The 12,377-nt window shown below is 40.1% G+C and overlaps 1 protein-coding gene across 1 annotated transcript in view; it reads left to right on the top strand.

Moving 5' to 3' along the window:
- Positions 1 to 12,377, top strand: part of LOC139542004 (pro-neuregulin-3, membrane-bound isoform-like) — a 371,276-nt gene that overhangs the window by 197,657 nt on the left and 161,242 nt on the right. The window lies entirely within an intron of this gene.

Genomic DNA, 12,377 nt, shown 5'->3' with positions numbered 1-12,377 from the left:
TCCACATCGGAGATTAGAGTTTCTGTCCATAGGACCACTTTAAGCTGTACACTCCACAGAGCTGGGCTTTACAGAAGAGTGGCCCGAAAAAGCCATTGCTTAAAACTTGTTTGAGATAGGGGGCAGCAATTTCACTTTTGGATGAAAAGCATGCCCAGAGTAAACTGCCTGCTACTCAGTGCCAGTTGCTAACATATGCATATTATTTGTAGATTTTGATAGAAAACACTCTGAAGTTTCTAAAACTGTTAGAATTATGTCTGTGTATAACAGAACTCATATGGCAGGTTTAAAACCTGAAAAAAATCCAACTAGGAAGTGGGGAAACTGAGGTTTGTAGTTTTTCAACTCTTGACCTATCTAATACACAGTGTCTATGGGGTAATATTGCACTTCCTAAGGCTTCCACTAGATGTCAGTCTTCAGAACCTTGTTTGATGCTTCTACTGTGAATTTGGGGCGACTGAGAGGGGATTGAGTAAGGTCTCTCCCAGAGTGCCATGAGCTGACCATGCGAGTTCACGTGAGAGGTAGCTTGAGTTCCATTGCATTTCTGAAGACAAAGGAATTCTCCGGTTGGAACATTATTGAAGATTTATGTTAAAAACATCCTAAAGATTGATTCTATACTTCGTTTGACATGTTTCTGTAACGTAACTTTTTGACTTTTCGTCTGCTCCTAGTGATGGCGCGTCATGAATTTGGAATACTGGGCTAAACGCGCAAACAAAAAGGAGGTATTTTGACATAAAGATGAACTTTATCGAACAAATCAAACCATTATTATGGAACTGGGATTCCTGTGAGTGCGTTCTGATGAAGATCATCAAAGGTAAGTGAATATTTATAATGCTATTTCTGACTTCTATTGACTCCAACATGGCGGATATCTGTTTGGCTTGATTTGTTGTCTGAGCGCCGTACTCAGATTATTGCATGGTTTGCTTTTTCCGTAAAGTTTTTTTGAAATCTGACACAGCGGTTGCATTAAGGAGAAGTATATCTTTAATTCTGTGAATAACACTTGTATGTTGTGTTTTGTTTTGGAGGCAAAGCCAAATGTAAATTAAGGTTTTTGGATATAAATATGAACTTGATCGAACAAAACATACATGTATTGTGTAACATGTTGTCCCGGGAGTGTCATCTGATGAAGAATATCAAAGGTTAGTGATTCATTTTATCTCTAATTCTGCTTTTTGTGACTCCTCTCTTTTGTTGGAAAATCGCTGTATGCTTTCTGTGACTAGTTGCTGACCTAACATGTTCTGCTTTTGCCAAAAAGCCTTTTTGAAATCGGACACCGTGGTTCGATTAACGAGAAGTTTATCTTTAAAATGGTGTCTAATACTTGTATGTTTGAGAAATGTGAAATTATGAGATTTCTGTTGATTGAATTTGGCGCCCTGCAATTTCATTGGCTGTTGGCGAGGGGTTCCGCTAGTTCACAGACAGGTTAAAGAAAAAAATAAGCAAACACGTTTGGGTGTTTCGCCAAAAGGCAGGTGGGAGACTCCCCAAACACATGGAAGAAGGTATTCTGTTAAGATGAGACTAAAATTTAGCTTTTTGGCCATCAAGGAAAACACTGTCTGACACAAACCCAACACCTCTCATCACCCCGGGAACACAATCCCCACAGTGAAGCGTGGTGGCAGCATCATGCTATGGGGATGTTTTTCATCAGCAGGGACTGGGAAACTGGTCAGAATTGAAGGAATGATGGATGGCGCTAAATACAGGGAAATTCTTGAGGGAAACCTGTTTCAGTCTTCAAGAGATTTGAGACTGAGACGGAGGTTCACCTTCCAGCAGGACAATGACCCTAAGCATACTGCTAAAGCAACACTTGAGAGGTTTAAGGGGAAACATTTAAATGTCTTAGAATGACCTATTCAAAGCCCAGACCTCAATCCAATTGAGAATCTGTGGTATGACTTAAAGATTGCTGTACACCAGTGGAACCCATCCAACTTGAAGGACCTGGAGCAGTTTTGCCTTGAAGAATGGGCAAAAATCCCAGTGGCTAGATGTGCCAAGCTTATAGAGACATACCCCAAGAGACTTGCAGCTGTAATTGCTGAAAAAGGTGGCTCTACAAAGTATTTACTTTGGGGGGCTGAATATTTATGTACTCTCAAGTTCAGTTTTTTTTGTCTTATTTCTTGTTTGTTTCACAATAAAAAATATTTTGCATCTTCAAAGTGGTAAAATCAAATGATACACATTTTAAATACAGGTTTTAAGGCAACAAAATAGGAAAAATGCCAAGAGGGTTGAATAGTTTCGCAAGCCTCTGTATAGAACCATTTTGTTTTTAATGTGTATAGGAAGATTACACAAACTTGACTTAGATTATTTGCTTACATTCACTGCAAATTGAAATGAATAAAACAATGGGTTGCGTTCAGCTTTTACATGCCTTTCAATATTAAAAAAAAAAAAAAAAAATGTAATTATTGAATAATTCATGATGTTATTTAATAGTGTTAAATATTAATCGCTTTAATGTATATGTCAATAATAATTGGAATACATGAAGTATGCGTCTAGAAGACATTTTGGGTTGGACACAGGTAAGAAATCACACAAATGACAGCCCCAGTGGAATACAAAACCAATAAAAACATTAGACTGAGAGAAACAAATTCCCCGGAAAGGTTTTGAGAATGGATTGCAAATTACACATTTGGAGATGAAGAATGGGCCATTGTGGCATAATTATAGGTGGGAAGCTAATTGGAAGAGAATTGGCGCTGTCAACTTCATATGTAGTACCATTCAAAAGTTTGGACACACCTACTCATTCAAGGATTTATCTTTATTTTTACTATTTTCTACATTGTAAAAAAATGTGACGACATCAAAACTATGAAATAACACACATGGAATCATGTAGTAACCAAGAAAAAGTGTGAATTAAACAAATCAAAATATATTTTGTATTTGAAATTCTTCAAAGTAGCCACCCTTTGCCTAGATGACAGCTTGCACATTCTCGGCATTCTATCAACCAGATTCATGAGGTAGTCACCTGGAATGCATTTCAATTAACAGGCGTGCCATGTTTAAAGTTAATTTGTGGAATTTCTTTCCTTCTTAATGTGTTTGAGCCAATCAGTTGTGTTGTGACAGGGTACGTGTGGTATATAGAAGATAACCCTACTTGGTAAAACACCAAATACATATTATGGCAAGAACAGCTCAAATGAGCAAAGAGAAACGACAGTCCATCATTACTTTAAGACATGAAGGTCAGTCAATTCAAATAATTTCAAGTACAGTCGCAAAAACCATCAGGCGCAATCATGAAACTGGCTCTCATGAGGAGAGTTACCTCTGCTGCAGAGGATTAGTTCAATAGATTTATCAGCCTCAGAAATTGCAGACCAAATAAATGCTTCAGAGTTCAAGTAACAGACACATCTCAACATCAACTGTTCAGAGGAGACTGCGTGAATCACGCCTTCATGGTCTAATTGCTGTAAAGAAATCACTACTAAAGGACACCAATAAGAAGAAGAGACTTGCTTGGACCAAGAAACATGAGCAATGGACATTAGACCAGTGGAAATCTGTCCTTTAATCTGATGATTCCAAATTAGAGATTTTTGGTTCCAACCGCCGTGTCTTTGTGAGATGCAGAGTAGGTGAACAGATGATCTCTGCATGTGTGGTTCCCACTGTGAAGCATGGAGAAGGTGGGATGACATGGGGGTGCTTTGCTGGTGACACTGTCTGTGATATATTTCGATTTCAAGGCACACTTAACCAGCATGGCTACCACAGCATTCTGCAGCGATATGCCATCTCATCTGGTTTGTGCTTAGTGGCACTATCATTTCTTTTTCAACAGGACAATGACTCAACACACCTCCAGGGTGTGTAAGGGCTATTTGACCAAGAAGAAGAGTGATGGAATGCTGCATCAGATGACCTGGCCTCCACAATCACCCGACCTCAACCCAATTGAGATGCTTTGGGATGAGTTAGACCGCAGAGTGAAGGCAAATCAGCCAATAAGTGCTCAGCATACGTGGGAACTCCTTCAAGATTGTTGGAAAAGCATTCCAGGTGAAGCTGGTGAGAGAATGCCAAGTGTGCAAAGCTGTCATCAAGGTAAAGGGTGGCTACTTTGAAGAATATAAAATACATTTTGATTTGTTTAGCACTTTTTTGGTAACTACATGATTGCATATGTGTTATTTCATAGTTTTGATGTCTTCACTATTACTTTATAATATAGAAAATAGTTTTAAAAAATAAAGAAAAACCCTTGAATGAGTAAGTGTGTCCAAACTTTTGACTGGTTCTGTATGTTTGTGTGTCTTTTGTGGACAGTGATGAATATTTTCATCACTCGCTGTAAATACACCAATATTTTATGATTGATCTATTTATACATTTTCATGAATAAATGTTATTTGTTAACCTTGGAAAACCTGTGAATTGTTATCGATTTAATTCTAATTGAATTCTATTTTAATTCCCCTTGTTTTACGGGTAAAGCCCATCTTTTGCCCACTTTAGCCCTAGCAGAAATGTAGTGGCTCATGTGGCAAATGTGGTCTGAGCACAAATATATGTGACCCCTGATATTCTAATTACCCATAGTATTCTCTAGTAGGTTTTAGTAGCAAGTAATGGGTGGTGATAACTATGCCCGTGTGATGACTAACCTTACCTGAGGAGCTGAAGACTCGTGTTCATTACCCGGTTTGATTCCCGTTGAATTGTCTGTGTATCAACTAACATGTCTTGAGGACCTGAAGGTTCTTGTTAGCTCCCGGGTTCAATCCCCAGTTAATTATTCCCACCCGATAAAGAACCTTGCCAGAGACCTGAAGGCAAGCATGACAGATAAAAACACATCAGGGTAGAAAAATGTGGCCATCAATTCTCAAACAATATGGTCAGGGTAGTCTGATAAAAATGGGAGCAATCCCCAGCCCTCCCAACCCCAGAAACTTGTCTGTGTAATGTGTGCAGTTAGAAACCGGTTTAAGCTACCTCTCTACCACATAATGTTCTACCCTCTTTCCCTACCTCATTCCAACTCCATCCTTCCAACTCAACCCTTAGCTCTTGTGTTTGGTGTCAGCTGTGGAAGTAAACAAGTTGGATCCCCTGTGCAGGCTCTTCTGTAGTAATGTGCTGCTGTGAGTTTAAGATAGAGGACTGAAATCCATCTTCTCTAGCTGCAACTATCACTTCGATCCAGACATATCTATCAACGAACTGTTTTCATTGTTTGTTTCCCTCAGAGGGCATTACCCTTTGCAACGTTCCGGTCCTAATCCTCCAGAATGTCTCTGACAGGATTAACGTAGTTCAGGAAAAATGTCAGCATCCTAAATGTTGCGTGAAAAAGGCATTGTCCTCCACCTTTATATAAAACCCTTTTAAAAGAGCCATAATGTGCAAGCTTTTCAGAGGGGAGGGCAGAGGGCACACGAGCGACCGAAAGGCTTCGCAATTGGCAAAGAAAGGGCACTGGCGGACCCATTACCACATGGGCAATGATGGAAACCCTTTGTATCATTTGATCATCCAGAGATTAGAATTGCAGATGGCTGCCAGGAACCTCGTAGCGCCATAGCATTGAGCATTTTGTGTTCTATCATGCACAGAGGGGAAAACAGCCAGGTCTGTTATCAGCACAGGAGCAGATGGAGAAGGCCTTTAATGTTATCCACATACATGGGAGGAAAAACAACACTTCAGAGGTCTTACATTTAACCTTCGGATACAAGATAACATGGGTTGTGCTTCCATAGTCGACTCTCTATCCATTTTCAGTTCCAGCTGAACATGGATTATCTAATACAGGGTATCTTTGCATGATTTTCCAGACCAGAGAGGATTTTAGTGTGGCATATACAGTGGCAAGAAAAAATATTCCCGGCACAGCCAGAAGAGGACTGGCCACCCTTCATAGCCTGGTTCCTCTCTAGGTTTCTTCCTAGGTTTTGGCCTTTTTAGGGAGTTTTTCCTAGCCACCGTGCTTCTACACCTGCATTGCTTGCTGTTTGGGGTTTTAGGCTGGGTTTCTGTACAGCACTTTGAGATATCAGCTGATGTACGAAGGGCTATATAAATAAATTTGATTTCATGTGAACCCTTTGGAATTACTTGGATTTCTGTATAAATTAGGCATAAAATTAGATTTGATATTCATTTTAGTCACAAAAATAGACAAACACAGTGCTTAGACTAACAACACACACATTTTTTATTTTTCTTGTCTATATTGAAAATGTCATTTAAACATTCACAGTGTAGGTTTGAAAAAGTATGTGGACCCCGAGGCTAATTACTTTTACAAAAGCTAATTGGAGTCAGGAGTCAGCTAACCTGGAGTCCAATCAATGAGATAAGATTGGAGATGTTTGTTCAAGCTGCCTTGCCATGTTAAAAACACACAAAATTTGAGTTTGTTATTCACAAGAAGCATTGCCTGATGTGAACCATGCCTCAACAAAAGAGATCTCAGAAGACTGAAGATGAAGAATTGTTGACTTGCATAAAGCTGGAAAGGGGTTTACAAAAGTATCTCTAAAAGCCTTGATGTTCATCAGTCCACAGTAAGACAAATTGTCTATAAATGGAGAAAGTTCAGCACTCCCTAGGAGTGACCGTCCTGCAAAGATGATTGCAAGAGTACAGTGCAGAATGCTCAATGAGGTTAAGAAGAATCCTAGTGTCAGCTAAAGACTTAAAAATACTTAACTTCTCTGCACTACGGATCCCTTTTACGGGATAACTTTCCTAAACAACCGCTAGAATTGCAGGGCGCCAAATGCATAAATATTACAAAAAATATTTATAATCATGCAATCACAAGTGAAATATACCAAAACACAGCTTAGCTTGTTGTTAATCCACCTATTGTGTCAGATTTTGAAAATATATTTTACAGCGATAGAAATCCAAGCTTTTGTGATTGTAGCTTTCAATGCTACAACAGATAGCCCCAAATTAGCATGGTCACGAAAGTCAGAAAAGCAATAAGATTAATCGCTTACCTTTGATAATCTTCGGGTGTTTCCACTCACGAGACTCCCAGTTACACAACAAATCTTATTTTTGTTCGATAAATATTACTTGTATCACAAAAAAACGCCATTTGGGTTGCGCATTATTTTGAGAAAACAAAAGCCGTGTTCCGTTCGACAAATCCCAAAAACTATCCGAAATGGTCGTAGAAACATTTCAAATGTTTTTTACAATCAATCCTCAGGTTGTCTTTAACAAACATAATCGATAATATTTCAACCGGAGCATAACCTATTCATTAAGAGACAAAAGGAAAATGGGGTGACCCTCTCTGGCGCGCAGGAAATATTTCGCAGGACACTTGACTAGTTTTGAAAAAACCCGTTAATTTTTCAAAATAAAAGCCTGAAACTATGTCTAAAGCCTGGTCACAGCCTGAGGAAGCCATTGGAAAAGGAATCTGGTTGATACCCCTTTAAATGGAGGTTAGATGGGCCAGGAAACACAGATAAAAAAATATACAGTGGGGAGAACAAGTATTTGATACACTGCCGATTTTGCAGGTTTTCCTACTTACAAAGCATGTAGAGGTCTGTCATTTTTATCATAGGTACACTTCAACTGTGAGAGACGGAATCTAAAACAAAAATCCAGAAAATCACATTGTATGATTTTTAAGTAATTAATTTGCATTTTATTGCATGACATAAGTATTTGATCACCTACCAACCAGTAAGAATTCCGGCTCTCACAGACCTGTTAGTTTTTCTTTAAGAAGCCCTCCTGTTCTCCACTCATTACCTGTATTAACTGCACCTGTTTGAACTCGTTACCTGTATAAAAGACACCTGTCCACACACTCAATCAAACAGACTCCAACCTCTCCACAATGGCCAAGACCAGAGAGCTGTGTAAGGACATCAGGGATAAAATTGTAGACCTGCACAAGGCTGGGATGGGCTACAGGACAATAGGCAAGCAGCTTGGGGAGAAGGCAACAACTGTTGGCACAATTATTAGAAAATGGAAGAAGTTCAAGATGACGGTCAATCACCCTCGGTCTGGGGCTCCATGCAAGATCTCACCTCGTGGGGCATCAATGATCATGAGGAATGTGAGGGATCAGCCCAGAACTACACGGCAGGACCTGGTCAATGACCTGAAGAGAGCTGGGACCACAGTCTCAAAGAAAACCATTAGTAACACACTACGCCGTCATGGATTAAAATCCTGCAGCGCACGCAAGGTCCCCCTGCTCAAGCCAGCGCATGTCCAGGCCCGTCTGAAGTTTGCCAATGACCATCTGGATGATCCAGAGGAGGAATGGGAGAAGGTCATGTGGTCTGATGAGACAAAAATAGAGCTTTTTGCTCTAAACTCCACTCGCCGTGTTTGGAGGAATAGAAGGATGAGTACAACCCCAAGAACACCATCCCAACCGTGAAGCATGGAGGTGGAAACATCATTCTTTGGGGATGCTTTTCTGCAAAGGGGACAGGACGACTGCACCGTATTGAGGGGAGGATGGATGGGGCCATGTATCGCGAGATCTTGACCAACAACCTCCTTCCCTCAGTAAGAGCATTGAAGATGGGTCGTGGCTGGGTCTTCCAGCATGACAACGACCCGAAACACACAGCCAGGGCAACTAAGGAGTGGCTCCGTAAGAAGCATCTCAAGGTCCTGGAGTGGCCTAGCCAGTCTCCAGACCTGAACCCAATAGAAAATCTTTGGAGGGAGCCGAAAGTCCGTATTGCCCAGCGACAGCCCCGAAACCTGAAGGATCTGGAGAAGGTCTGTATGGAGGAGTGGGCCAAAATCCCTGCTGCAGTGTGTGCAAACCTGGTCAAGAACTACAGGAAACGTATGATCTCTGTAATTGCAAACTAAGGTTTCTGTACCAAATATTCAGTTCTGCTTTTCTGATGTATCAAATACTTATGTCATGCAATAAAATGCAAATTAATTACTTAAAAATCATACAATGTGATTTTCTGGATTTTTGTTTTAGATTCCTTCTCTCACAGTTGAAGTGTACCTATGATAAAAATTACAGACCTCTACATGCTTTGTAAGTAGGAAAACCGGCAAAATTGTCAGTGTATCAAATACTTGTTCTCCCCACTGTATATATCACTTCCGGGTTACTTTTTCTCAGGTTTTTGCTTGCAGAATAAAATATTGTCTGTGAGAAAAATAATACTTGACAGTTTTGGAAACTTTGGAGTGTTCATCCTAATCTGTAAATTATATGCATATTCTACTATCTGGGCCAGAGAAAATGTCAGTTTACGTTGGGCACGTTATTTAAAAAAAATAACCAATTCTGACCCCTAGCGCTAAAAGGTTAACGTACTTTGGTGCGGAAAGTGCAAATCAATCCCAGAACAACAGCAAAGGACCTTGTGAAGATGCTAGAGGAAACGGGTACAAAAGTATCTGTATCCACAGTAAAACAAGTCCTACATCGACATAACCTGAAAGGCCGCTGAAAGGCCGCTCAGTAAGGACCAAGCCACTGCTCCAAAAAAGCCACTGTGTAGCCAGACTACGGTTTGCAACTGCACATGGGGACAAAGGTCGTACTTTTGGAAAAATGTCCTCCGGTCCGATGAAACAAAAATAGAACTGTTTGGCCACAATGGCCATCATTATGTTTGGAGGAAAAATGGGGAGGCTTGCAAGCCAAAAAACACCATCCCAACCGTGAAACACAGGGGTGGCAGCATCATGTTGTGGCGGTGCTTTGCTGCAGGAGGGACTGGTGCACTTCACAAAATAGATGGCATCATGAGGTGGGAAAATTATGTGGATATTTGAATCTCAAGGTATTGGAGTGGCCATCACAAAGCCCTGACCTCATCCTATAGAACATTTGTGGGCAGAACTGAAAAAACATGTGCGAGCAAGGAGGCCTACAAACCTGACTCAGTTACACCAGCTCGGTCAGGAGGAATGAGCCAAAACTCACCCAACTTATTGTGGGAAGCTTGTCGAAGGCTACCCAAAACGTTTGACCCAAGTTAAACAATTTAAAGGCAATGCTACCAAATACTAATTGAGTGTATGTAAACTTCTGACCCACTGGGAATGTGATGAAAGAAATAAAAGCTGAAATAAATCATTCTCCCTACTATTATTCTGACATTTCACATTCTTAAAATAAAGTGGTGATCCTAACTGACCTAAAACAGGGAATTTTTACTAGGATTAAATGTCAGGAATCGTTAGACTAAGTTTAAATGTATTTGGCTAAGGTGTATGTAAACTTCCGACTTCAACTGTATATGCATACAATCAGGGGTATAGTGGCTGAGCAGCCGGCTAAAAAAAATTGTAGCAGCAACGTATGGAGTGTGTGTTAGAAGAGACTCATTTGAATAGAGGCACTGCAGATAGTGCTGATGATTGGTCCCTCCATGCATGAACAAGGGAGTCTATTGTCCTCCTAATAGCCTATCATGGGTGGATGGGTTCTTTTGTATTCCAAAGTATTAAATGAATGTATTAATTATAGTCATTTACCATTCTCATTTTCGTAGTGGCATCGTTGTTTGCAGAATTCACAACCTGCTAGACTTGTGAAAAACATTTGTCATTGTATCTGATTGGCCAGATACAAATTAGCTTTGATGACCAATTAACTGTTATGAGGGTTTTGGCTGGCTATTGTCCAATTTAAATGTCTCATCAACGTGCGAACTGTGACCAACTGTAAACTGAGAACTGTATTCTAAAAATAAAAACACATCTACAGTGGTAGAAATATATTATTGAATTTGTTTTTTTTGTTTTTTACTGTTTCAAAATGCATATGTTTATTAGGCTACTGTGCCGTGTGACAAAAACCAACAGGTTCCTTAGATAAGGGAGAGCAGGCCATGTCCAGACTTTCTTAGTGACCTCATGTCTTTAATGCTTTTTCAGGTTGCATCGCTCATAGACAGAAACTTCTGAGACATAGCATTCATGATGAACACTAGGATGTTCACTGGTAAGCCAAATTTGCCTCGGGATCCATCCCAGTTGGTATTCTGTGTCCACTCGTGGTGAGCAGTCCATCAAGTTCTGGTGTCAGAAGAGGAAGAGGAATGTCAGGTTGAACAGACGACCTGACGAACCCGCCACGATTGTTGCCTCTGCCTGTCGGAGGTGGAGTTCCAGAGCTCATAGGTGTGCCTGGCATGGATTGTGACTCCATCATCTCGTCTCTCACCCTCTTCAACGCGTCATTCTCCACCTGACTCTCTGCTAATGCTGCCTGACTCTCTGTATCGCCCGTAGCTCTGGAATGTGTAGCACCATAGAAAGAAGCTGGCTTGCTGAAAACTATGTCCATTCCATCTGTTCTCTTTGGTCTCAATGGAAAAATTTGGAGATAAGCTGATACTTTTTTTTAATGGTAACTGTTAAGGGCGGAGTTAAGGGTGGGGTGAAGGAGTACTGGAAAGGTGTGACTCCAGGTTACAACAGGCCATAAGTATACAGCAGACCTCCCACGTCCTCACTTTGATTATGCTGTAGCACATACTGTAGCTATGATGATGAGCGATCTCTCTCAAATGCAGACAATGACCCAAAACACACTGCCGCCTAGGTTTGCATTGCAAATGAGGGCATAAACTGGGTCAAGACTCCAGCAGAGTAAGTAAACCTACAACAGCACATTACTCAACACTAGTGGGACTCACCTCACCTACAGTACATCTAGAAATATTGTTTTCATCTTTAGATGTAGGTCTCCTGATTTTAAACCCGATCAAACTTGTTTGGCATCAACTGAAAACATTCATCCGTAACGCTGCCAAGCCTAGAAACAATTATTCAAAAACATAAAGATGTTGATGAACAAATACTGTAAATGAGTATTTATTTTGGAAATATATAAATCATTACCTATTATAAGGTTGTTTTGATTATTATTTGGATTATAATAAATTTACATATTTGTAAGTGGTTGATGCATTTTTCTTTAGGGCAAAGCAGGTCTGTGATATTGATAACTTTAGTCTTGTATCAGATTAACTGTTGTGTCCGTCCTCACATTTGATCTGATAATTGCCCCATAATCTCAAGTGTTCTTCGATATATATATATATATATATATCATTCATTCGTTCAAGCATTTTATTTATATTAAACAAAATAACAAAGGGAGCTTTGAATAATTAAACAATAAATGAACTGCAACATGTGAGTCTCGTGTTCATACTGTATTTCACATCCTCTGTGAGCGTTTGGAGTTGCCTATAGTGTACGGGGTTGAGCAAAATAATAGGCTTACTCTTTATTTATGCTACATTATTCCATAGCCTAATTGTAGTCTAACCAATATCCTAACGGAGATTCAGTGAAAAGCAAAATCTGACATTGACATCAAG

This window comes from Salvelinus alpinus, chromosome 17 (genome assembly GCF_045679555.1).
Source record: "Salvelinus alpinus chromosome 17, SLU_Salpinus.1, whole genome shotgun sequence".
NCBI classification, from domain to species: Eukaryota; Metazoa; Chordata; class Actinopteri; order Salmoniformes; family Salmonidae; genus Salvelinus; species Salvelinus alpinus.
Note: the sequence above shows the minus strand (reverse complement) of the source record. Positions and strands in the feature narration are given on the sequence as shown.